The sequence below is a fragment of the Rattus norvegicus genome, chromosome 9 (genome assembly GCF_036323735.1).
Source record: "Rattus norvegicus strain BN/NHsdMcwi chromosome 9, GRCr8, whole genome shotgun sequence".
NCBI classification, from domain to species: Eukaryota; Metazoa; Chordata; class Mammalia; order Rodentia; family Muridae; genus Rattus; species Rattus norvegicus.
In genome coordinates, this window is record NC_086027.1 from 110,298,558 (window position 1) to 110,326,288 (window position 27,731).

The 27,731-nt window shown below is 45.0% G+C and overlaps 1 protein-coding gene and 1 pseudogene across 3 annotated transcripts in view; both read right to left on the reverse strand.

Annotated features, from left to right (window-relative positions):
* Fbxl17 (F-box and leucine-rich repeat protein 17) overlaps positions 1 to 27,731 on the reverse strand; it is a 438,576-nt gene that overhangs the window by 70,949 nt on the left and 339,896 nt on the right. The window lies entirely within an intron of this gene.
* The window catches only part of LOC134480613 (tubulin alpha-1B chain-like), a 59,749-nt pseudogene that overhangs the window by 25,661 nt on the left and 6,357 nt on the right, over positions 1 to 27,731 (reverse strand).

Here is a 27,731-nt window from a genome sequence, read left to right on the forward strand (position 1 = left end):
TCGAGAGCTGTGAGATGACAGGTAGCCTGTGTGTGTGGATGGCTCCGGTCGATGGCTGATTGCACTCATGGAAGCCCCTGGCCCCACTGCTCAAGAGCCGACCGTGTGTCTCCGCAATTCACGTGAAACTGCGTCCCTATGTGCATAAACTCTGTCCCAGGCACTAAGGCCCTTCGTAAGGTGTGAGGTCAGCTCACAAACAGATTCCAAATCCTGGCCCCATCAGTCTCCTCGTGATACAAGCAGCCTAGTGCCAGCATGGAGTTTAAGGTCAATGTATGTAAAGGAGCTGTTTACAGCTGGTGCTGCCATTCGTCTGTGGGACAGAGATCACCATCATGACGTTCAGATTCCTTTATACATAAGAGTTGATAAAAACTAGAGGGCTGGAGAGATGGCTCCACAGTTAAGAGCACTGACTGCTCTTCCAGAGGACACGTGTTCAATTCCCCGCTCACAACCCTCTGTAACTCCATCCCAGAGAAACTTACTTGCTCTTCTGGCTTCCCCAGACACTAGGCACATATGGCTACACAGACATACAAGACACCCATACACATAAATTAAGTAATAACATTTAAAGGAAAAGCTGGTATGTTTAATGCATTAAATGCATTTCTTTATTAAAGGTGCAACAGTTGCACAGATTAGACTGATTGGTTGTTAGGTGTGAGCTCAAGTGTTTGGAAATGACCTTTAAGAACCAATTAGAAAAGCTCCCCGTCCTTTTTACACTGGTAGGAGAAACAAAGGTACAAAAGGTACTGATTCAGATAAGAGAGAGAGAGAGAGAGAGAGAGAGAGAGAGAGAGAGAGAGAGAGAGAGAGAGAGGGAGGGAGGGAGGCAGAGATAGACAGAGAGAGAGAGAGAGACAGAGATAGAGAGACAGAGGTGTGTGTGTGAGAGAGAGACAGAGAGAGACAGAGAGAAAGATATAGGGATTTACCTCAAGATACTGTGCTTAATATTTAAATGAGAGGTGTTGTCAGTGCTATTGGACTTCTTGGGCACATTTGCAGTGGTGGAGACAATGAGCATGCTTCCAAAGTTTTACTTAAGAACATTAACACTCTGGCACTTAAGAAGTAGTGGTATAAGGCAGCAAAGCAAAGGGAGAAAAATTACCTCACTGAGGAAAAACAGACAGTGCTGCGAAGATGTAAGGGTGTGAGCTGGTGAAAGGGCCATGCTTCCCTTGTTCTGCCAAACAGGTATGTGGGATTGACACACAGGAGTAGAAATGACAGCGGCAGCCTGTCCAATAGGCTCACAAGACCTCTTTCTACAGAACAGACATGACAGGGAAGTGGCAGGGGAAGCTAGGCTGGATCTCCATAGCAACGGGGAGGGGGGAGCAGGGAGCTGCATGCCACCTCCTAATCAATTAAGAGAACTGTTGGTAAGCTGAAGAAATTCCCAGAGAATCTGAGTAGAGCTGTAGGGTCAGAGAGACAAAAAACCGGAAATGGCAATTTCTTTCCAACGTAGAGCGTTCACGTTGTCAACATCTGTGTAGAACTACTGCTGCAGTGTGGACTCTCACTAGGTTGCCTTTCCCATGGTGAGTCTGTCTAACGTTATTACTACAACAGTCACTTATTTACATTGCATTGGGAGTTTTCGGCCTTTCTTTCCTGTGAGTCCGGTTGCAAGACTGGGTATGTTTGGAAGTGAACTTATCTTCAAACCTAGTACTGTATAGCCTCTCACTGAGGCACTGTTAACATCAGCGCTGATGTGCCCACCTATGCTCTGAAATTTGTTCAGTTCTTAGTAGCTCAAGTTTCCCAGAATCGCTTCTCCCTGCAGATGCTTCTCTCGAGATTACCTGATGCCTTGAGTGAGGTCAAAGAAGTCTGTGATGCATTTTGTGTACTATTCGGTGGTTCTAAAGCTCTCCCCCAGGCATCGCCCCTCCCCTCAACCCCCATCCCGCATGCCCTCTTCCTTGGCAGATGCCTTTGTCTTGCTTCTCTTGAATTGGGGTACACAATGACTCCTATGGAGGTGGACAGGATTTATGCTAAGCAGCCATCAGTTTTATAGACCTGCTTATGGCATTTCTTGAGAACACTTACAAGGAACTAGACATAGGGTCCCTACTGCTGCTTTATACTGTCCTGTGACACACACTGCACTAGTGAATCCCGTGTGTAAGCAGGAGGCCGGGTAGCAGGACTCTTCTAAATGTTTACCACAGTAAACTCTGTATTATAAGGTGAAACAGAAACAAGACCACCAGCTTCACATGCCACGAGCATGCTTTCTGCACTGTCTTAACCAGTCAACAGAGTCTCTCCCTCTAAGGAGAATCCAGAGGAAAGGGAAATGAAAGCATCTAACTCTGAAAGTAACTGTGGAAAAGCAGAGGATGATGGCAGAAAAACCGTTCAATGTTAGCATGGAAAATGTGTCTTAAATTAATAAAAGGCCAGCAGAGCCAGGATGACAAGGCCTATTATTAAGAAAAAAACAATCTATAATCTCACATATAAACAGAATAGGGTATCAGTTATTTTAGAGACAAAGAGATTCTGGGATGTATGTGAAATTCCCAGTAGTCATCTAAGCATAAAGAAGTTAAGAAGCTCAGTCACCAATTGGTGGAGAAGGGATGCAAATCAGTCCAGTCTTATTCAATCTATTAGTGCAACAATTCTCCGAGGGTGGAAGAAAGGATTCTGAAGCCAGTGTTAGACTGTGATTTTTGTCCTCTGGGAAACTCCACTTAACAGCCCTGAATATCATTAAAAGCCCGTGAGACTCTCATTCAAGGGCTGCTGCTCTAGGCAGCCTGGGAGCTTTTACAATGCACATGCAGAGAAAGACAGACAGACCGTGCCTGCAGACTAGTGACAATAGACAGCCAATGGCCAAATGCTCATGCTCCAACCTCCAGTGGCACTGACTGTGTCCCATTCAACCACGAGGTGGGCTTTTCTCATTCCCAGACCCGGTAAGCTTCTTGAAGGGAGAAAGTGTGTTTCTCATCTTGTGGCGTTTTGAGTATTTCTTGGCATGTGGCAGGCGTACAATACAAGCTGAAATGATTTACGTATTTGCCCCCATCAATAGAACCCTACACATCTCTTACTGGCAATATTGAGATTACAGGGGTCACTGGCAGTACTCTGCCTAATGGTGTGCTGACTGACAGACGAGAAAATCCAATCAAGAAAGCCGGCGTGACCTTTGGGCTGGTGGACAGGGTGTGCACTCACTGTATCAACAAGGTCAAGATTAAAGTGCCAGGTATCCAGCCTCCTGCTACACGGCCAGAGACCTGAACTCTCCACTCTGTTACCTGCTGGATTTCATCAGCATCACAGGTGAGCCAGGCTTCGGATGCTGGCAAACAAAGAGACTCACACACAGGGCTGCCCTAGAATGAGGCACGGTTCCCAGGCTGAAGAAATGCTCTAGATGGCAGGCTTTTTGTGGATTATGCAAGCCTGCTGATTAGACGTGAAAACAACTGCTTTATGGTGAGTTGAAATGGGATTAACATAAGCCGGATGAGTGTTAGGAATGCTGTAAAGAACCGGTGAAGGGCCATTCAAAAAATGATATAGCCAAGCTGCTTTAAAAAAAAAAAAAAAAAAAAAAAGCTTGCAAAACAGAGAAGCTGACATCAGCCTGCATATCAGCAATCACAAGACAGGGCAGCTCACGCTGAGAAGACCTGTGTGGGGAACATGATTCTAGGCACCAAAGACTAGTTTCTGCGACCCCAGGGCGGAAGGGTCATTTGTCACGTTTCTGCCTTTCAGTCACATTGTTATTACAAACAGTCATGAGAGCGAGTAATACACTAAGTATATAAGTAATAAGAGTAAAAATAAATAAGCATCCAAGTGCCTTTTCCCTTTAAAAATAACTCACTGTTAGCCACTGGAAGAGCTCTGTAAACTGTTAAGAGAGACAGTCTGCAGGTGACTGAGGCATTGCAATTTACATCTGCTTAGTGGTGATATATTAGTCAGCTCTCCAGAGGGCTTCTAACGTGGTGTGCTCCATATGGTACACATATGCTATATTACCCAAACATATCTTCTCGAAAATGGCCATATGCATCTCTTCCTTTGTACCTAGAGAACGGCAGCCTTCCTCCATCTTTGTTTGCTGTCTTTCCGTGATGTGCAAATATTTAAGGAAATAATCAGTTTTTAGATCATTTGAATATAATCCCAGTTGTATGCAACATTTTCTTTCTTGAGAGATACTTCTCCTAGATGTTAAACATGTCAAGCCCCAAAGCCAAGATAGCATTGTTATACATAATCTGATCAAAGAGAATTGGACATGAGTTTTCATCACAGAAACCTACAGGATGCTAGAGGACAGGGCCCGCCTCCCTCACCTCTCCGCCTCCCCCTCCCCCCTGTAGTAGCATGAGAGAACAAACCTAGGCCTCTTATGTGCTGTGCTAGGCTAGTAGGCAAGCGCTCTGCCGTTGAGTACACTCCTGATCCATCAGGTTTCGTTTGTCCTACAAGTAAGAGATTGACAGAGCTGTGGTCATTTGTTTCTAGCTGGATTCAGTAGCAGTGTCAGTCATTCCAACAGTGACTCTGACACTGGGACCTGGTAGTTAGCGCTTTCAGGGTACAGCAAGTGAGAGTGTGTGACCGGAGTCCTGGTCTCCATCCTCTTAGTTACTGTTTCCTTCCCTCTCGACTTGCAGAACCTGAGCTGACTCAGACAGGATCAAGGACCATGGACCTGGCTTCCAGGAGTGCCGTCTTTTGATGGATGGAGCCAGCCCTTAATTGTTGGCATACACCCCTTTTTATCATTGCTTTTACAGCAGGGCATCGAGAGTTTCTCTCTATCATTTGTGATATAATGGGGGGTATTACCAAATTTGAGGGGTCTCCATTTCTCTCATATTTTCTATTTCTAAATTAGCAAAAGTATATAGAATGATGCCATTCACAATAAATACTCATTTCCCCACTCTCTTGAATAGCACAGCCTTTCAAAAGCAGAATATTCTCTTTAGGTCTACCAATTTGCGTGTGTACATGTTCAAAGCCAGTACGACCCTGGAACAGGAGGACAGGAGGATCAACCAACAGATCCAGACCAAACGCTACACATTCTGTTGACTCTCTCTCTCTCTCTCTCTCTCTCTCTCTCTCTCTCTCTCTCTCTCTCTCCCCTAGAGCACACCTACAGTTTTTTTTCCGGGGGGGGGGGATGTTAATAATGACTCGTTAACAAGAACAACAGGACCAGAAGCAGCCATGTGGCTCTGACTGGGCTGCTGTTCTTCCTCAGGACGCTTTGGTCCCCAGTCCTGACATCACACAGCTCACAATCAGCTCACTCCAGCTTCAGGCCGCTCTAAAACCTCTAACTCAAGAGTGTCCGCACCTGAGCGCAGAGAGCCCCACTGGGGCACATGCCTGTTTTAGGGCACATCTTTAGAAGGTGGCTGGATACAAGACAGTATTGTAAACTTTAAGAAAATGTACACAAGCCTTTTTGGGAAGGACCTTAACTATTCTGCCAGTGAGCTGGCTTGTTTTCTGTGGATGGAGGGCTCTAAGGCAGGGATGCACGCAGCCAGATTTGCATTTTAAGGTGCAAGGGTTTCCAAACTTGGTTGCACATTAGAATCACCTGGAGTGCTTTTGAAGCTACATGGGGAACCCCATCCCCAAAGAATCTATCTCAGTTAAGCTGAGGGGGGGCTTGGGCATCCTTCCACTTACAAGCTCCTTGGTTGACTCCAACAAGTAATCTAGGCCAAGTGCTATGGCTTCTAGTACCTGCTTTCTGAGAGAATAAAACCTATTAGATGTTCCACCCAAACCATCAATCGGTTTACCGAATTTATGATTTCCAGCTTTGTGAAATCCAAATAAAACAACCCCAAACCAGACAACAAGCAAACAGCCTGTGATCGTACGTCTAGGGTTAAGAGGCTTCCAGCTTGACTGTGACAATGATGGGAGCTGTTCCAGAAGCAGAGGGTAGAAACCCATGCAAACGCACGGCACTGAACATGGCTGTCACTGTCTTCAAGAGGGTATTCCCCTTTCTCAGACACCACAAACATCTACCATTGCATCTCAGTGACAAAAGAGAGAGACCAAGATAAGATCTTGGCTAAACTGGTCTGTGACAATTGCACAACATTTTAGCTGAATTAAGAAAGGAAATGTCCTCAAGGCTGAAAGGTCTTCCAGTCCTTGGCTAGAAAGGCAATATCCCCGTTTCTCGGACTTGGCTATCAACTCATATTTTATTGCCAGCCTCACTAGTGTAAAGTTCTAGTGTGGCTTGGAGACATTTAACAGGTGTGGGGTGCTCCCTCAGAGGACTTCAGGTCCTTCCATTAACACAAGGCTTGGTGGCTGAGGATGGATTCCATGTCACAGCTACAGGAAGACACGGTCTTCAATATCCTCAAGTTAGCATATGGCTTTGAAAAGGTAAGAGAAGACTTTCGGCACTCAGAGGCCCAGGGCTTTACAGCGACTTCCTCCACGAGCTCATACAGTCTTTCCTTTTCCTCAGCAACAGCTCGCACCATTCTTGAAGAGTGTGGTCTGCTGTTTGTAACTCTGGGTGTTGTCTAGTGATCCCATTTGCACCCTCCTAACTAGTTTCACAGATCTCCTTTGGAACCTCATTTTCCCCTATTCTAGGACAGTAATCCTGGTTAACCAGCTCTTCTAGGACAGCCTCACTATAACCTACCTTGTCCCTCAGTGCTGAAAAGGATGCAAATTCATTTCCTGCATACTGTACTGTGGTAGAAGTATGATTAGAACACCATTTAAGGACTGGCATGCAATGCAGGCCTGTAATGCCAGCCCTCGGGAGGCTGAGGTAGCTGGATTGACAGTCTGAGGCAGGAAGACAGCCTCTTCCAAACAATGGAACAAACAGACTAACAAAAGCCATGACTCTGTTTACTCACATTTGTATAGCCCACAACTGCTTTTATACTAAAGTGGTGACTCTTAAAGCCCAAACTACCTGGTCCTACAGGTAGTTCTGCTAATCCTGTTATTGCCACCATGACGGGCCTGACTGAAAATATCCGCCTTATCCCACTACTCTCATACACTAAGCGTTGGGAGCTAGGTTTGCTGTGAGGACAAAGTGTCTGCTAATCCCATCCTTTCTCACCACCGAGTGACCTTGTGATGCCGAGGTACCTTGCCTGCTGATGCCCACTTTGCCCTCTTGCACTTTTCCGGTGTGTTATGTGTACCACGTTCTTCCAATGATGGGCTTCTGTATGCCCTCTGAGGCTCGTCCGATGGCATCACCGTGTAGCCCTGCTTTGACTCCTCACACCTACTTAAATACGATGAATGACTCGTCTGGTTTTTCCTCATCTATTCATACATCTGGGTTCTTTGCTAAGTCATGAAGGCCAAGCTGAAAAACACAGCATTTAACTTTCAAATGAAAGCAATGGGGGGCCAATGTTACGTTAGACTGGTTTGGGGATTTTACCTATGTGTCTGCTTTTAGGGTCACTTGATGTTCACGAGACACGCTACTGTAACCATTAGGCAGTATTGTAAGTTAAACCCAAAAGCTATTTTCTCATTTTCTCAGCAAGCACATTCTCAAAGAGTTTTAATCCTTTCCAAAAACAGCATTTGCTCTTAACAAGAGAAGTCTGCCAGTGACGCTCATTTCTAAATAAAGTAGTCCAGGCTCTGAATGCAATTCTTAAAAGAGAATTTAAAATACATACATATTTAGTGTCCTGGTGGCCATCCTGAAACAGATGTGTGCTTTTTAGGCTATTAATGCTGCTTGGGCCGCAATGAAGAATTCAACGTCACTGGGAAAGAACACTGACCACTCATTAAGCAGATACTCACATTTGTAGAGAGGCAGCTGGGTGTAGATGAACAAAAGATAGGAAAAGCAGACCATTAAGGCGAATCTATGTTTATAAATTTTGGGTAAGGAAGGGCTCCAGAAGGCAAAACTGAGAGAATGAAGCAAAGGGAAAGACAACTTAAACCACACTAAAGTAAAAAAGTCTGTTCATGAGTGCAGTGTGAAAAATGAAGTTCACAGAGAACACTGGCAAAGCAAGGAATTTCAAGTGAGCAGTGTGCTCCTTGTTGTCTACAACCAACTACAAGTCAGAAGAGGTTAATCTTCACACAGAAGTCATCCACACACTGGCGTTATCAATACAGCAATGCTTGGAGGCCCACTCAGTATATCATAACATGATTCAAGGCCTGTAAACTAAGACCACAGTGACACAACTACACACACACACACACACACACACACACACACACACACACACACAGAGGCACGCACACACAGGCACACACACAGGCACACACACACAGGCACACACACAGGCACACACACACAGGCACACACACACAGGCACAAACAGAGACACACACAGGCACGCACACATAGGCACACACACACACAGGCACAGGCACACACACAGGCACACACACAGGCACACACGCACAGGCACAAACAGAGACACACACAGGCACGCACACACAGGCACACACACAGGTACACACACAGGTACACACACACAGACACACACTCACAGGTACACACACACACAGGCACACACAGGCACGCACACACACAGGTACACACACACAGGCACACACACAACAGGCAATGACCAACCAACAACTGGCAAAAAATGCAAACATGATTAATCTTATACCTGATGGGATTCCAAATTAGCAAAAACTTATTTTGCAGGGCAAATTGGTGACATCTAGTAAAGTTTGCGAATGTGGCTATATTTATTCTTAGACATAGAACATTCTACAAGGCATCTGTTGCCGCACTATTAGAAACATGAAAACAGAAAGAAAAAGAAGATAAATTCCCTGGTGGGAGAAGGAAACTCAGGAGTTGTTACTTAGACTGTGCAATACATAGGAGCTAAAATGAATGAGTTAGAACCATATGCAGTTGGATACAGCTCAGTAGCAGAATAATGAAAACCACACAAAAGCAGGATCCAAAAAGGTATTGCTACATCAAACCATTTACATACAGCCCTGAAACCCATGAAGGAGTGGTGTTTGCTCTTCAGAGACATGCAGACGGAGCACAGCATAGGGAGGGGCCAGGAATGCTAACTCCCCAAGTCAGGAGGGTGGCTACTCTTGGAAGACAGGGAGACAGAGCTTAAGTTGTCTTTGTAAACATTTTTTAAGCTAAGGTACATGATATGAATATTATTCTAATGCTTTTCAGAATATCTGATATTATTATGAGTAAAAAAAGCTAATCATTGTGAAACAATGATTTTTAGAGGAAATGGTAAAAAAAGAAAACAAAACAAACAACAAACAAAAACCTTGCCCCATATAATGATATCCGATAGGAGATTTTCCCAGCCACTTAGGACAGATTTTACACTACTCTAAAGTGCTATGCATTTAAGAATTAGATTTTGTCTTCAAGCTTGGCCACTCTATATGTTCTTATCAGCAAGGTAGGAAACAGAAGCTATTCTCATTCCTCAACCAATTGGAACTGTCAGATGGGTGACAGAAGGGTTAGGACCCATGTACTGAGGCTGCAGAGAAAAGGGTGTAAGTAGCGAGGCATTCTAAGCAGTGCCCTGAACCCCAGCGTGCTTTCCCTGAACCACAGCACCCTTAACTCCTACTCATAACCACACACTGTACACTATTTGTCAGAGACAGAGCTCCTGGATCAGTTTTAGACTTGAGACGACTGTGTAATGAGAAACTCCTCTTTCTTATTTGTTTATCTATCTATTATTTGTCTATTGCCATAGCTATCTGATGAAAATGATGGTTCACAGAACAGTGCAGAATAGAGAATGCTTGATGGAAAACCAAGATTGGACATATGGCTTGATAGGCAGAAACTATCCCTGGGTAAATGATGGTGAATGGCTCCTAGCAAGAATGAGTACCGGCTGAGAGGCCCCATTACAGCTCAGAGAGTGGCTTTTCACTCTGCATCCTTTTGAATTCTTATGGTTTGAATTATGTAACTGTTTCATTAATTAAGTTAATTAAATTAATTATGACGAACAAATAATTGTTCTCATTCTTTCAGCGAACTCTTTCCCGCTTCTTGTCAAACCTGGACAGCCTTTCTCACAAGTTGACCGGAGATGGTGAATCTTGCAAGGCCCACTGGTGGTGTTTGAGAGCTGCGGCCTTAGCATTACAGCTGAAGGGCATTCCGGTGGCTTGGCTTCTTGTGCACTGTGGCTTGGGCTTTAGCTCCCAGGTTGAAATGCTTAAAGCCCCCCCCCCCCGCCCCCGTAACGCAGGTTTTACATTGAGGCAGGTGACATGGTGCTGGGCTTGCCTTAGCCTTGAGGGTGCCTAGGCTCTGTACGTCTGCAGTGTGCTGCTCTCCTGGCTCACCTTGTCTCATCTGGATGCCTGGCCTCCTCATGCTTACTGGCTCTCACTAGCTTTCCTTCAGGTAGGCCGACTTTCATGGCGTGTTGATGCTCATGATTAAATAGTGAATTAGTGGATTTTCATTGACACGTCTTTTCAGTGAAAGAGTATCTATATCAAGTGGAAAGCCCCTGTTCTTGAAATTATAACTGGACATCTTCCTTTATGGTTTACTTTCAATATAAAAGTGTGTCATAGTTAATTTTTATGGGCAAATGACTCGATTCAGAATCACCATGAAAACACACCTCCCGGTGTGTCTCAAGAGAGATTAACTGATGAGAGAAGACTCAATCGCACAGTCAGGGTGGGTCTTCCAACCTCAGTGAACTAATCCAGAAACTCCCCAACAGATATGACCAGAGGTCTGTCACCTGGGTCACTCTCCAGCCTACAGACTGACAGATGGGGCTCCATCACAGTTACCATTGGCCAGCTCTAGTCCATGACGCAGCAGCAGCAGCAGCAGCAGCAACAATAACAACAGCAACAACAACAGCAACAATCCTCCTAACACAGCAGATGCTCTTAGAAATATTCACTGGCCATTTAACCTCACAGACACATAGGAAAAAAGACTCAAAAACCTTAGAACACAAAGAAAGAAATGGGAACCACTGCTCTCCAACTGTATCATTGGAAAGGCATTTTTCTTGTAGAAGAAGGTCTTTGAGGGACTTTACAACAGACAGGACAGATGTAACCATACAGTTACATTAATTGTATTATGACAGAACTTGAGCCTACACCACCCGTCCATCCCTTAACTGGGCTCTCAGTACCTGCTTGTCACATGCGTGTGACTGCAGTTTTATTTGGCTGTACTGACGTCATGACCACTGGAGTCACCCTAATTTCCATACCTCCTTGACCATGTTATATGCACAATCATCAAATCTCAGGCACTCAAATTCAGAACCAAAGCCTCAACTCAGGACTTTTCTATGGATGTTTTGCCTGGCAAACCCATTTCTCGCCTAAGCTTGTGGTAGCATCTCTGTCTACATGATAACTACTGTCTGACCTCCCCTCTGCAGACTCTCAGTTATCGTCTTAAGTTCACAAACCTGGCTCTGCTACTTTCAAGTGGGTTTCAAATCAATCCAGCCTCCTTCCCTGGCTATGCAAACACACAGGCCCACCTTAGTAGTTGTGTGAGCCCAAGTAGGTTACATGATAAATCTCATGCAATGGAATGCAGCCGAGAACCAGAATCTTATCTGTAAAATACTTAAGGGAGTGTTCAGTGAACTGAACACTTAAGCACCATCCCCCTGAGAAAACCTCTGCCAACCAACAAATGGGCGAATGACACGAACAGGCAGGAAGTTCTCCACAGCAGCACAAAAGGCGATAGACACAAGTGTTCAGCATCCTCTGTCACCAGGGAAATACAAATTAAAACTACTCTGAGATACCACCTTCCCACTAACAGAATGACCATCACCAGTACATCCAGCACACATGCTGACAAGGGTGTGGGGAAAGAGGCGTCCTCACCCACTGCTGCTGGGAGCACACAGCAGTCCCACTGCTATGGGATATGGAGGCTTCTCAAAGCATTAAAACCAGGATTATATTATCCAGCCATACAGTCCTGAGCATACACCCAAAGGACTCCACATTTTAGACAGACAGACAGGCACCTCTATTCATGAGAGCTAAGAAGTAGGGCCAGCCTAGATGTCCATTAGCAGAAGAGTGGAGAGTGGAAGTGTGGTATATATATCCAAGGGGGTGGGCGAATAAAAGGGTAGGAAAAAACATACTTTAAAATCTAAGATTGCTTGAAAGTGCAAGGATGATTCCTAATACCTTATATGAGAACCCCCTAAAAAAATCCAAAAGAGTTCCTGGCCCCCAGCAAGCACTGAATGACTGTTATTATCGACAGCAGCACTGAGGATCCAATCTGTGTAGAATTCTAAGAAAGGCACTGCAAAAAAACCCAGCAAACACTGACAAATGTTTCTCCCGATATATATCCCCTTTCTCATAATTCTCTTGGTAACAAGGGGATCATGACATTTAACAAAAAAAGCCTTTTATTTGCGTTAAAATACCAAGGCTAGCTTAGTGCATTCTCACATGTGAGAAGAGGCCTTCAGTTAGCTACAAGTGAGTGCAGCTGTCTGGACAGGGTCTTTAGACAGCGCACACACAGAGAACAGCTCAAAGGCCTGAGAACCTCCCTCCAACTCCCAGTCCAACAGAGTACAAACCTGCAAAACCAGAGAAAATAATTTATCCCACTACACAGGCAGTATTAAGTTTAACTGCGGGTTTCATATGTTGAGAGTTAACCGGTGTAGAGCAGGCAGGAAGGACTGGGCCCAGAAACAATGCATTTGAAACAGCAAAGAGAACTCTGGTAATCAGCTGTGAGAAGGATAGAAGGTAAAATATTTCAAATATTTGAAAATACATTCCATGAAAAATACGTTTCATATGTTTTAATGAGCAGGGCGGACCCCAGAATCCAGAAGTCATTAGTTAGGAGGGAGAGTTGAATTCTCAGTCTTAGCGATCCTGACTGGGAGAGGGACATGGGGACACACTAAGAATGACTCATCACAGTACTAGGACTTATCGTGCAGTAAGAACTACGGGGAGAGCATCTCATTTTTTGGCTAAAAAGACAGACTGGATGGTCGAGATCCTAACAGCCAGTATTTACTGAGCTTGTAATCGAGTGCTAAACTCTTTACACAATTACTCATTTAAACTCAGTCACATTGAAAGCATGGAAGAGCACTCTCATTGTCCTCATGCCATGGTGCGACTGCTGAAGTGGCCAGTGGGCCCTGTCATCCTCCAAGTCCATCTTGCCACCACATTTCAAAACCCTCCCGGTTGATGCTGGCCAGTACCTTCCATGACGATAGCTTTGTTACTACCATCTGCGAGAAAAAGTCTTTCGGCAAGAAACGTTTACGTGTAGTTTCCTAGCACTGCAGAGGAATTCAAACGAAGAAGGACGGTTAGCAGTGGTTGGAGCAGAAGTGAGACAATGATTCAACCCTGCTGAGTAGAGGTGGTTACAGCCAGAAGGCACCCAGAACTAACACCCTGTTCCCAGAGACAGGATTCCTGAGAACACTTCACATCAGCGGCCGTTTCAAACACACAGTAATCAAGACCCGAGGGGGGAACATGGCATTAGTCTAGGGCTGGAGCGACGACGTCTCAGAAGTTAAGGTCACACACACTGCTCTTGGAGAGGACAGGCGCCTGGCTCCCAGCCACAATGCCTACCTGCTTACAACTGCCTGTAATTCTAGTTCTAGGTCATCTGAGCCTTTGTCTTCCAAGTGCACCACAGCCATGGGCAAAGACTCACAGGCACATAAAAGTTAATTCTGAAAAGTTAATAACCTGTATATGCACTTTATGAGGTAAGACCCTGACCGTGCAGCCTGGGATAGCTAGATCTTGCAATGTATACCTTAAGCTAGCCCTAAAACCAAGATTTTCCTGTTTCAATCTCTGGAATGCCAGGATTAGAGTTCTAAGCCACTGTATCAAACCAGCGGAGTAAAACAGTTAACTGCAAGAAGTTAGCCAGCCGGTAACCTGAAACAGTAATCACCATGTGATGCTCCACAGAGAGCAGACAAGGGAAAATATTTTAGAATAATTTGACCCAAGGTAAATGAAGCAAACAAACGAGTTAAAGGCGAAGGACACAATTCGACCCCATGGTGCACAGAATCCCAACCCAGTAAAAGGTGTATGGGCGTATTACTACGCTCCCATGTCTCATGGTCTCAGCTGGCACAATTTTTCAGAGATAGTAAAAAATACAATTTGCTCGTTTAGAGAATGTTTTAGAGCAGAGTGAGAAATAATTTCTCTAAATTGAATATTTGGGAACCAATTACAACCCCAGCTCTGCTATTAACCTCAAAATAGGTAATTGCAAGTTTGTGTCTAAATCCATTTGTCATAATAGAGCAAATTAAGAATCACATGATGAAAGTGATTAATGTGTGACAGTTATCATGAGTACCCCGAGTGCAAACTAATAACAACATCAAAGGGAGATTCCAAGTGCGATGCAGCCATGAAGGCAAAATTAATTTCCGAATTATAATAGCAACGTCCGAGAAAGCAAATGTTTTCTTTGTGCGATAGTCACGGCTGGGCATCTGGAGAAAGGCTGGCCATTAATGTCCTAATAAATGGCAGGAACACACTGGAAAGGCTGTCACTGTGTGATGCATGGGGCACAGTTGCTGCTGCTATTGTCATAATGGACTGGCTAGGTGGCAGGTCACAGGGCGATGTACAAGAAAAAAAAGCAAGACTCATTACTGGCTCCAGCTCAGGGGCTGGGTGTGCCTGAGCATTCAGACTCAAGCTGTATAAGCAGTTTCTGTGCACATAGGAAATATTCTTGCTTAATTTTCATCTTATATTCCTTACCCAGTCTTCTGCTAAAAGGAACACTGGGACACTCCGAAAGCAACAGAGTCACGACAACTAAAGCATGTCGCGGCTGTGAAGAGCACCTATTTAGTAACCATCGCATTGGCCGTAAGAGAAGACGGCCTCAAGACTCTGACAGAACGGGCATGTACCTGATGTCCCTCGGTCCCTGGAGGAAGCGTCTCTCTTGGCAGTTAGTGGCAGGCATAGTTTAGCCAGTTGGGCCACCTGAGATGTGGTAAGGTCAGGAAGGAAGCTGGATCACCATTACAGCCCTGCCTTGAGCATTTTCTCACCCAGATGGCCAATCAATAAAGGGCAGACGAGAGAGCCGAGTCAACAGGCTCCGACATTCACCAGCCAGTGCCACCCAAGAAACTAACTTTAATTCTCTAAGTCTCTGTTTATCTCTCTAAAAATAAAGACGGCTTTGTGATACAAATGAATTATGGTGCAGGTAGGACACGGTGTGCTAAAATAATCACTTGTTACCATAAATTGTTTTAGTGTTGAAAGCTAACTGGATGCAGAACGAGAAGACAAAGTACAAGATGGTCATTTTAAAAGCTCGGCCATGAAAAGGGGAATTCTGAGGACATAAAGCGGGACAGGCACAGACAATTCCTGCTTGTACAAAGCTAGGGTTGAGAAAATTATAAAGCCAGATGGCCTCGCAGCACTTATAATGGTCATGGACTCATCTGACCCCCATAAACATAAGCATGGGCATTAATTTCTGATTTTAAAATATAGAAATGTGTGGGGATATTTAGGAGTAGGGGAGGGGTGAGCCCCAGGGAATGCTACAGGATGTAACTGGAAGAAGACTTGTGGCCAGGTGGGTCCTTTAGATTAGCAAGGGTTCCCGGGAGAGGTGAGCAGCAAGCTGGGTGCTGAGGAGGCAGGGAGGGGCTGGAGGAGGGAGGCTGTGTCTCCTATGTCTCATCTGCTTAGAACCTTTTGTTTATTTTTACAATTGCTTTTCACATTCATTTAGAATCCCCTAACTTTTAATATTAAAAAAAAATCAGTTTTTTTTTTCTGTATTGCTCACAGTCTTGAAACTCCAGCAGATAATTTTCAGGTGTTGGCAAGTTTTCACGCTTTGACTTGGTATTACTGAGACTCAGCACCGTGTTTGACAACTAACCTTATTAGTTTCCTGTAGACGCCGCGTACAGACAGACCTGCTGGAGATAATGAGCGTCTCACCATAACCACTGGCAAGGGAAGGGTTAAGTTTGGAAGAAGTGTGGGAGGCTTCTGCAGACTGGAGTGAAGCTCTTCCAGGGCTTGCTGAGTTCAGGGCTCAGTTCAGAGTGCTATTCCAATCCAAATGCCTCAGAGTCCTATGACATATATTTTGGGGGCAGGGGATTCCATGTTAAACGGTTAAATGCATTAAAAATGCAGACCTAGGATAGATAACCAAAGATGAAAGCAAACCATTTAAGTCTTTCGGTGCACAAAGAGCACTAAACTATTCACGCATTCTAGCAGAACGATACTGTGTGTGGATGAGACGAGTCAAGACGCTAATTCACACATTTATACACACACGGACACACTATGTACACAAGCGATGCTTCGTGACCACGTCCTTTTGAGAAACCCTGGTCTAGTGAGACACACACCGTGATACCCAACTCCAGACACAAGCATCAGACAAAAGTATGAGGAGACAGACACACTGCTGTCGCAGTCCTGCTCCCTGCCCACTCCGATGTGGCCTGCCCAGCACCTCCAAGCTGGTTACCTCACTTTGAAACCAGCTTCCACACAGCATGACATACTCATCTCTTCTGTCTTCTTCGTTAGAAACCGCACAGTTCCTCAAGGTTCAGCCGTTCCTTTATGAATAGTCCGCCCTTCTCAGAGGTCAGATACACCTCTGTGAGGTCAGCGACTGCTTATGTATGGAAACTTCTGAGAGGATTCTTTGCGGACTGTTGAAGGAGAAAGGCAAGTCAGCCTCGCTTGGTGCTGCAGGTCTCAGCTGAGCTGAAGCCCTCGCATAGGCTGGCGAGTGCTCTACCTCAGAGTCACAGCCTCAGCTCTAAGAGTCTCTTGTGCGCATGAGAAAATGGAGGCTGGAAACGTGCTGCTGCCGGCCTAGTCTATCCACCTCGCTGTGTTACGACTCTGTTCAATTTCTGTTTTCATTTCCAGCCCTCATGTCTCATCTGGTCTTTAGTACACCTACCTTCTTGTTGGACATTGCAGGAACATACTCCAAGAATGGAGTCCTGTGAGGAGAATTCTGAATGCTTGTGAGAAAACCCCAAGAAAAGAAGACAAGAGTCTTGTGACCTCAGTTTCTTCAGAAACAAGGACTTGTTCTTGGCATGTGTTTCTGTGCCCCCTCAGGTGCAGTGCAGTTTACTGAGGATTACTCATCATGGCTTGCTGCTGTTACTCAATTAAATGTTTAAACTACTCTTTATACCTCTCTAGGGTAAGCATGTTTGTGCCACAGAAGCGTGCCCTTGTCATTGTGTGGGGCTCGAACCCATTAGGACTTTACTTGGTGACCTCTCAGCCCCCAGGGTATAAACTCTCCAATGGTTTGAGTAAAGTTGGCCACTGCGTGTGACTTCAGTCCACCTCGTTCACTGGTTCCGTTCTCCCAGGTCCCACTACCTTAGCAGCAGCAGACATCACACTTTGGAGTCCACACCAGATTCTTCACCTCCTCTCAAGCCAGCTTGCACGACATCCTTCTGACACAATGATATCTCATTCCCCAGGTTATCTTTGCATGAGACCTGGAAAGAATCCTTGGCTTCTTTTTCAGCATCTAAATTAAATCAATAGAGGTCTTTGGTGTGGCAAATACATTGAAATTGTGCCCATCTTTCAAGGACAAGTGCAAATACCAGATCTTCAATGACGCTTTTCAAAATAATTAATTCACATTGATTTCTTTTTCCTCTGAAATAGAAGAGCATTGACTGGGCTTATCAATTATTCTGATACTTAACCATGTATATTATATTGTTACTAATGACAAAACTGTAAATGGTCCTGTATTTCTCATAAGACTTCATATATGTATGCAGTACATATTTGTGTATAGAACTCTAGGTTCTCATTATTCGGATCGCTTCTCTGCTGCTTGTTATTGGTGTATCTCTGAAAATGCCCGAGATGCTTGGTAGTTTCACACTAGCTAAGGGAACTAAGTTCTGACTCACTAGCACTTTAAAATAGTTTCTGTACTGCTTTCAGGTAAGGAGAAAGGTAAATATGACTGGTATATACAAAATAAAATGGTGGAGGTTGGTGATAGCTTAGTCAGAAAGTGCTTCCTTGCCAGCGTGAGGACCTGGACTAGAGCCCCAGCGCACCCAGTCAGGCAGCAGGGCGTGAGGCCATGTGCTTGTGCTTCCATTCAATGGATGAGAAACAGCCGGATCCTGGGTGCTCGCTGGCTACCTTCTGACTACATGGTATATTCAAAACCAATAAAAAAGTGTTTCAGACAAATCAAAACAACACAAGAGACGGGGCCTGAATGAACATGTGCATTGTTCATAAACAGATACATACACACACACACACACCACAGTAAGATGGATAAAAATAACTATATTCTATTCTTTATGAAAAGAGTCTATTTAAATACTTCTTCTGGCACATATTTGAATCACAGACAAAAAATTTAAATTAGTAATGGCTGCAAGGGACTAAGGCTGTCACATTAGGAAATATCAGTTCAGAAGCTGAATCACAGACGGATCCTAAGCAGTGGGCCTGGAGTTGCGAGGGAGAGCTGTTTCAGAGTGCAGGGCTGTAAAAAGGAAAACACTCGATTTCAATTCCCTCCATCCAATTTGAGGACTCATTAGTAGGCGAAGGCAGCTGATTTTAATTGTTTAGACTGGTACACAGGGAGAATGACAATCTCCAAAGTCAAGGATCTCTCTCCTAATTAGACAGGGAAGGGTGACATACCATGGCATATTCATGAGTCTACAGGAGAGAAACATTTTAAGAGCAGAGATGAATGGAAAGAAAGCAGATGGAGAGAAAATGATTTTGATCACAGATGACTCCAAGTTGAGATAAACTTCTGTTAGCAGGTGAAATGGCTGGAAAAGGCCCCCACACCCGATAGGCAAGGAAGGATCGGGAGGTTAATTATAGAAAAAACTGAGTTTCCATTTCATCGTCCCTAAATTTAGGCTTGAGAATTCCAGATATTACAGTTTCTGCTCTGATCCAATATGGATGTTCAGGATAGATCCACTGCCAAGCTCGAGAGTGGGCTCCCTCATCAATTCACTGACACACCTTAAACAGGTCACCTGAGGACCACATGACGAGGCATCGATTGACTCTAAAATCGCCCCTTTACAGAGTAAAGCCTGTGAGCTGTAAGGATCTCTCTCTCTTATGTTCCCTTTATATGAGTAAAATTAACACACAAAGTGAAGAGATGCAGAGCAAAAGAACGCATTCAGTACAGACCACAGGGCACCCGCTCTCCTTACCTTAACACATCTTTATCCTAAGAACAACTAAACTCGTTGGATGGGTAGTATCAGAAGCACCTGAATTATTTTTAAAAATCAAAAACAAGAAAAATTAAGATGACTGACTTTCAAAGGGGGGAAAGTTAAGACCTGGCTGGCAGCTCAGGACACCGCAGCTGACCCTGAGGGAAGGCTGCAAAGGAGCTAAGAGAACTCATTCCTCTGACTGTGGGACTGATCTGAGGCAGATCCTTGGACATACTACAAAATGTGGTGGTACCTCAGTGGTACCAGCAGACCTGTCCAGTACAAATGTACCAAATTATGAAAGGTCACATCTCATACGCTAAGGATTGAGACGTAAAAGGTCTCCTTCCACAAACTTCAACTCATTATTATTTCTGAGACATAGATTTCCAAATAACTTATTGTTGGTTTTAGAAGAGCCTACTTCTTGAAGAACTTGAGTCTACTAATTACAGTCAACACTTAGGGTTAACACAGTCAAGAGAAAGGGTCTTCAAGACACTGACAGTATCAGTATTAAATTAGGATCCCATTACAGTGAAAACAACTTTAACAGTATTTGCATTAACTTCACACACAAACACAAACTTGCATGTGTGCGCACACACACATGCACACACACATGCACACACACATGCACACACACCACACACATGCACACACACCACACACATGCACACACAGGTAATGATCTTTGAAACTAACTTCAAAATAGCAAATTCAATTCTGGTTTTTTTTTTTTTTGGGATGAAGGCAAGGAACAGAGAAAGACTCTTACCAATAAGGGGATGGACATAAAAACAATCAAAAACAGGGCTAGTAAGATAAATCTTTTTTCCTACAATGAAAAAAGTTACTATAAAAAGCTCGCCTAGATAGACAAAATAGATGAATGAATGGAAGATAGATATTATTATACCTATACCTTTAGAAGCTGATCAATAGAAACTTATTTAGAATTACTTAGTATACTTGTTAATAGTTCAAGTTCCTGGAGTCCCTGCAGCTATAACAAGAACCTGTCATTCCAGTGTGCTCGCCCATCCATCATGTATGTAGTAAGGATTCGGAAGTTCTCTCTCATGTACACAGCATGGTGCTGGCAACATCTGGTTTTCGTTCCAAAGGTACAGGTGTAAGTATACAGGTTAGAAATACAGGTTAGATGTCAGAGACTAAACATTTTAACTGTCAGTGCAACTGCCAATCTAACCATGGCCAAATCATTTCAGCTCAAGCCTTGGCGTCTTTATCTGAGAGTAGGGATTCCAACCCTTGTACAGGTGCTTTTGAGGTTCTAGGACGTTTGGGTTAAGAGTCTGACACCCAGGATGTTCTAAAGATAGTATGATTAGTTCATTCCCCAGTCAAACTTAACTTGTTCTGTAGCTGATCCACAGAAAATATCTCACATAGAGCCAGTAAAAGAAATGAGTGATTTTGGAATCATGCACTCTTCACACCAAGCCAAGGTAACGGGAAGAAAGCCCGTGCGGTTTTACTAAAGCCTCAGGAAATCTATTCTGTGAGGCTGAGAAGAACGCTCTGTGTACTAGACAGTTTAGGAAAATAAAGGAAGAAAGGCAGTGGAAGGAAGTGACTCCAAGACAGAGCTCTGGTTTGTATGAGTGATCAATCAATGGTAGGTAGTGACAGTGTTGAGACGGTGTGAAGGGAATTTGCATAGATTTCACAATTAGGACGTAATTTGCAGCCTGCACAATTCCTGAAATTTTAAGTTCACATCTACTCTTGTGTGATGTAGTCACATCTTGATTATCCTCACCACACCCTTTTGTGTTTTCTCAGTTTCCAGTGTCAAGGATCAGATCCCTTACAGCAGAACTTTGTCAGACATCCTGTGTGCAGAGGCCTGGCTGGATTCTCATCCAGGTGAGAGTAGCGGGGACAGACCTGGGAAGAGGGGTGTTAACAACATCTGCTTCCACAGACCGCTCGCACAGCCAATTAGCACTAGGAAGTATCAGGCTAATAAGCAGCTCTAACACTGCAGGAGAAAGAAGGCCACACCTTTTCCACATTGGTTGGGAAGTTGGCTTTCGGCTAAATTAAAAAGCGCAGGGAGAAGAGAAGCCTTAATTATTCTGTAGGATTGATATTTAGCAGTTTGCTGTGAGGAGAAAGGGATGCACGCCATTTCCATGGCTGAACTAAATAGCGATACACAGTTCCTGAAGGGGCACATGTCAGTTTTCTACCTAGTAGACTCCATCTCTCTCACCACATCCCTCTGGACCACAATACACTGCTGTTTACGGGCAAACTCCACAGAAGTGTATGGTAAAATTCAAACACACACACACACTCCCTTGATTGTACTTTAGCCACACAGTACATCGTAAGTCTATTTTAAAACTCAACGGTGGCTGAGGGGATGGCTCAAAGGGCAAACTACTTGCCACACCAATGTGAGGACTGGAGTTCCCATCTCCAGGACCCATGTAAGAGCTGGGCTGCTGTGGCAGCTACTCAGAATCCCGGATTCAGGAGGCCAAAACAGGCATTTACAAGGCAATCTGGCCACCAGCTGGAAGTGACAAGCTCAGAGTTCAGTGAGAGACTCTGCCTCAATGAATAAAGTGGATGGTGACAGAGATAGAAACCCGGTGACAAGTTTGGGCCTTTACATGCATGTCTACACACATGCATCCACCTGCACACACATCAAATGCACAGATATGTAAGTATATATACATGGTGATTACGATCTTTCTATTTTATAAGTTTATTGACTGAGAAGGAAACCTATGAGGCTGACGGTGACCTTTGTTGTTCAGATCCATGGAAGTCCTTTAAGAGGACCTGTCATTCCCAGAGGTGGAAGGGCAGCCATCAATATGCGGAATTTATCCCTCAACAGGCCTTTGTGTTTGAAGCATTCTGCGCAGAGAGGCCTTATGTCCATGTAATAGATTTTAAATATTGATGTGCTGCGTGTCTGAGCTGGAACAGTTCAAAGGTCAGGACACAGAGGTAGAGGGCATAATTCTCCCTGTCATGGTTATGTCTCAGGCATGCTAGACAGAGTTGGGGTCTTAGAAAATACGGGAAATGAGTAAGATAACGGGAGTGTCTGGCAGAGGTGTAGGACAGCTTCCTGTCTTCTCTCTCAGTGCTCCTGGTGTTTCCCCTTCTGCACTAATGTAAGTGTTTACTCTTGGGGCTGAAGATGATGGTGTGGACAGTTCAGTGAGCTGCCCTGCTGCCAGCTGACCAAACGGCCGCCAACATCATACATCTCTTTTTCTGAAAAAAGAAAAGCCTAAGGTGTCCTTCCTTCTGTAGTTATGCGGTTACCAGCTGTCTTTACAGAGCACTATAAGGCACGTCAGCTGGCTGGCTGGTCCTCAGGAGCCCATGGCCCCCCGTCCCATGCACTGACTTCCGTAAGAGCCAGTGCAGCAGTTCTAAGCAGACACTTAGGCAATTGCTCCTGGTGTGCCCCTGAACGACAGCTTCTTCTTCCAGTCCTTACCTTTAACAGATAGTGTGGCTCCCAACTCATCCTCCGTAACCCACTTCTTTACATGTGGTATGTCTCACATGTATACAGGGCAAGCTTGTGTTTTCATCTAAACTTAAAGTACATTAGAAATGATACGTAAAATAACCCGGCCTTAATTCTAAAATAATTTTTAAAAAGATTTGCATTATGTTTTATAATTATGTGAATTATTGCAATTATCAAAAATTTGTACCTTTAATTTATGAATAATAATAGATTACTCTTTTTCTTTTCTTACAGCTTTTACTTTGAGACACCATGGAAAACTTAGAGGTGCACATGGAGAAGACATGACCACAGAATGGAAACAGCACAGAAGCATCGGTGCCTGCAGCTAATCCTGGAGCTAAGTTTTGAGTTTGACACGATACAGGGGCTGGAGGAATGAACTAGTATTCCTCTCCTTCCTCACCCTCGCCTTCCACAGAATCCACACCAATCTCTTCATACTCCTTCTCTAGGGCAGCCATATCCTCACGGGCCTCAGAGAACTCTCCCTCCTCCATGCCCTCACTCACATACCAGTGCACGAAGGCATGCTTGGCCTACATCAGATCAAACGTGTAATCTAGGCAAGCCCAGGCCTCAGCAATGGCTGAGCATGCACACAGTTCTCTGAACCTTGGCCAGGTCGCCACGAGGTACCACAGAGGGAGGCTGGTAATTAATGCCAACCTTGAAGCCAGTGGGGCACCAGTCCACAAACTGGATGTTGCAGTTGGTCTTGATGGTGGCAATGGCAGCATTGACATCCTTGGGAACCACATCACCAAGGTACAGCAGGCAGCAAGCCATCACATTTCACCATCTGGTTGGTTGGCTCAAAGCAGGCATTGGTGATCTCTGCTACAGAAAGCTGCTCATGGTAGGCTTTCTCAGCAGGGATGACAGGGGCATAAATGGCCAGAGGGAAGTGGATGTGAGGGTAGGGCACCAGGTTGGTCTGGAATTCTGTCAGATACAGGGCCCCATTCAATCTGAGGGAAGCAGTGATGGAAGACACAATCTGGCTAATAAGGTGGCTAAGGTTAGTGTAGGTTGGGCGCCCAATGTCGATGGAATTGTAGGGCTCAACCACAGCGTGGAAACCTGGGGGCTAGGTAAATGGAGAACTCCAGCTTCGACTTCTTTCTGTAATCAACAGAGAGCCACTCCATCAGCAGAGAGGTGAGCCTAGAGCCAGTTCCCTCACCAAAGCTGTGGAAAACCAAGAGACCTGTGCACTGGTCAACCAGTCTGTGTATTCTGTCCAAGGCAAGGTCAATGATCTCCTTGCCAATGGTGTAGTGGCCACGGGCACAGCTATTGGTAGCATCTTCCTTGAGTGTGATGAGCTGCTCTGGGTAGAAGAGCTGGTGGTAGGTGCCAGTGCGAACTTCAGCAATAACTGTGGGTTCCAGGTCTACAAACACTGCCCGGGGCATGTGCTTGCCAGCTCCTGTCCCACTGAAGAAGAAGTCAGATCCTCCGCCATTGGTCTTGTCACTTGACATCTGGCCATCAGGCTCCCAGCAGGCATTGCTGATCTGGACACCAGCCTGGCCAACGTGGATGGAAATGAACTCACACATGATAGCTACGGGTTAGAAGATGAGGGTGATAGATGGAGACACCGGGTCCCGGTTACCCTTCCTGACAGCTAAGAGTTGAGGTAAACAATGTAATCTTCTCCCTTTATTTTTTTTTTAAGTCTGGCACATTACAGTTGAAAACGTCAACTCTGGTCAAGGCTCTGTGGAAATTAGTGGAGACGTGAACATCAGGTGCTTCAGTATCAGGAAGTGACTTGAATCATATAATCTCCATGGTAACAGCCTTGGTGCTTACATCAAAGAGCCACCTCTTACTCACACGCCACCACAGTTCTGACTAGTGCTTGGGCCTCAAACTGTTCTCCTACTTAGGGACCTTCAGGCTGGTCATTAGCTTCCATTTAAGGATGCTAATCAGTGAAATTACTGCTCCCAGTCTTGGTGCTGGCAGAGAAACAGAGCACTTTGTATAAAGAGGAGGTAGTTTTAGAAGTATTTAGAACTATCCCATGCATTCTCAACCTCTTAATCAGTTACACAGAAAATGAATGTTTCAACATGATCATTACATACACAAACACACGGACACAGACAGACACACACACACACACAGGCATACATACACAGATACGGATATAGATAGACAGACAAACATATACATACATGCATGGACACAGACTCAGATACACAAAACAGCCCCACACATACACACCCACACACATACACCCCCCCACACACACACCCACACACACACCCCCACACACACAGACCCACACACATACACACCCACACACATACACACCCACACACATACACACCCACACACATACACACCCACACACATACACACCCACACACATACACACCCACACACATACACACCCACACACATACACACCCACACACATACACACCCACACAATACACCCACACACACCCACACACATACACACCCACACACATACACACCCACACACATACACCCACACACACCCACACACATACACACCCACACACATACATACCCACACACATACACCCACATACACACCCACACACATGCACCCACATACACACCCACACACATACACACCCACACACATACACCCACATACACACCCACACACATACACACCCACACACATACACGCCCCTACACATACATGCCCCCACACATACACACCCACACACATACTCCTGGGCTTTGTAGTAAGCTCTAGGCCAGCTGGGACTACAGGGTAAGAAAACCGTTTTGTCCGTGTGTTGTGTGACCTCCCCTTGCTTTCACCACCCTTACTCCATCTTGCTCTCACTCATCGAGTTCACTAGACCATATGCTTGGTTTCCCCCAGTAGCCACAATGTGAGGAGCACACTACATGCTCCATCATGGTGCATTTTAAGATAATACTTGGATCATGCCAAAAAGTTCGTATCCCCAAGGCACAGCGTTGTGTAACAGGTCTCACGACATGAGAGCTGAGTCCATTTACTGAGAAATCACCCCGGTTGTTGGGTCCTGCCAGCCTTGTGAGGATTGGAACTGTGTAGAGGGAACAGTAACTGGCTGAACCTGTGGCTAGAGCTGTGTCCTGAGCCCCAGCATCCTCTGAGACTGCAGACTCACGTGGGAGCTCACCCCGCTCTGGCACGGCAAGGCGAGCTCAGGGGTTTGCTTGGCACTTTGCAATAAAATCCAAACTTAACTGCAGGGCTGTCTCAGTAGATCTATTCCAGGGCTGAAATTAATCTACCAGCCTTTCTTCCCACTTCACAGACAAATCCCTGGGCCTTATTCTGTTGTGGAAACTGATATTCGGATTAAGCAAAGCCAGGGCTGACGTGGTGAGGGGGACACACACACAACTTAGTGCCCGAAGCTGCTCTGAGCTCCTCCCCACTCCTGCTCCTGTAGAAATGGGATTCCCCGTGTGCCGGGCAGTTCATTTATTTGCCTGTGGTTCTTGGGCATAACTTAACCTTGGTAAGTCACCACACGAATACAGCTGTTCATTGCCCTGGCCTCTTCTCCACAGTGACAGCCACCTCTTCTGAATAAACAAAAGTAGAACTGTACCAATGTGTGTGGCCTGGGGCTGGCTAGCTGACCATGAGCAGGAAGATCTGACTACATAGCTTCTTTTTAACAATATTCAGTGACTGACGACCTCCTCTTTGTCAGTCACTGTGCTAGGGATCGGAGATACAAACATGGTACAATCAACACCTTAAAGCTTTCCAAACCCAAGAGGAGCCCACAGGAGGGACTCGCAGCAGAGCACCATACAGTATGAACAGGTCTACCCAGGAGGCTGTGTGGGCAGCCAAGACAACCACTTGACAGGGAAGGTGAAGTCCGTTCTCTAAACTGTGGGGGTATGAACCGGGCTGGCTACAAAGAAGTGCCAGCCCAAGGTGGGCAGGAACACTTGACACACAATAGACGACACACACAAAGGATACAGATGCTGGACCTCAGGTGCAGTCAAGTTCTATGAACCACACAGAGGCAGGGAGCAGGCCCCAGGGGCTGGGCAAGAACACAGGAAGCAGCCATTCATGACTCGGACTCATGACTAAAGCACGATGAATCTATGCACAGTGACCCTTGGCAAGGTGCGAATACTATGGAATTAGCATAAAGCATCTTTTTCTTTAGTAGATGTTTTATAAAATTCCTGATTTAGAAATGCTTGGCATTGTGTGTGCAAAAACCATTTAATACTTGTGGCTGCCTCATTGGGACCTCCTCGTTTCATATGATCACAGCCCGGGGTAGAGGCCTATGTGGACGAGAAGGATGGAGTAGAGGGAAAGGGCCCTCGGGACTTGGAGAAGCAAAGATGAGCCTCTTTATAATGATGGCTTTAGTTATTAATCCCATGTAGTAAATATAACTCACTAGACAGTGAAATGCCCTTTTATTTATAAACGCAGTGTACTATTATACACACTATAGATCTTTAAGGTAAGTTTTTAACTCTTCAAGGATGTAATCATCTTGAAATTAAAAATAAAATCCAGTTTATATTTAGGGTGGTTAAAATTTTCTAGATTTTATGTTGATGCCTGCACAACACAAATCTAACAATGGAACTCAACTGTACATGTAAATGACTATAATGGGAAACTGTGTGTGTGTACGTGTGTGTGTGTGCTTGCGCGCACGCGTGTGTGTAATCAAAGTAAAAAAAATACAGAAGTTACACTTAGAAAGAGATTTGCTTTTTGTATAGAGCAAAGCATTGGTGACCTTTGGTAACCTGTGCTTTCACTAGAGTACCAACATCCCGTTGCACACACTGCTACCAATGACTGG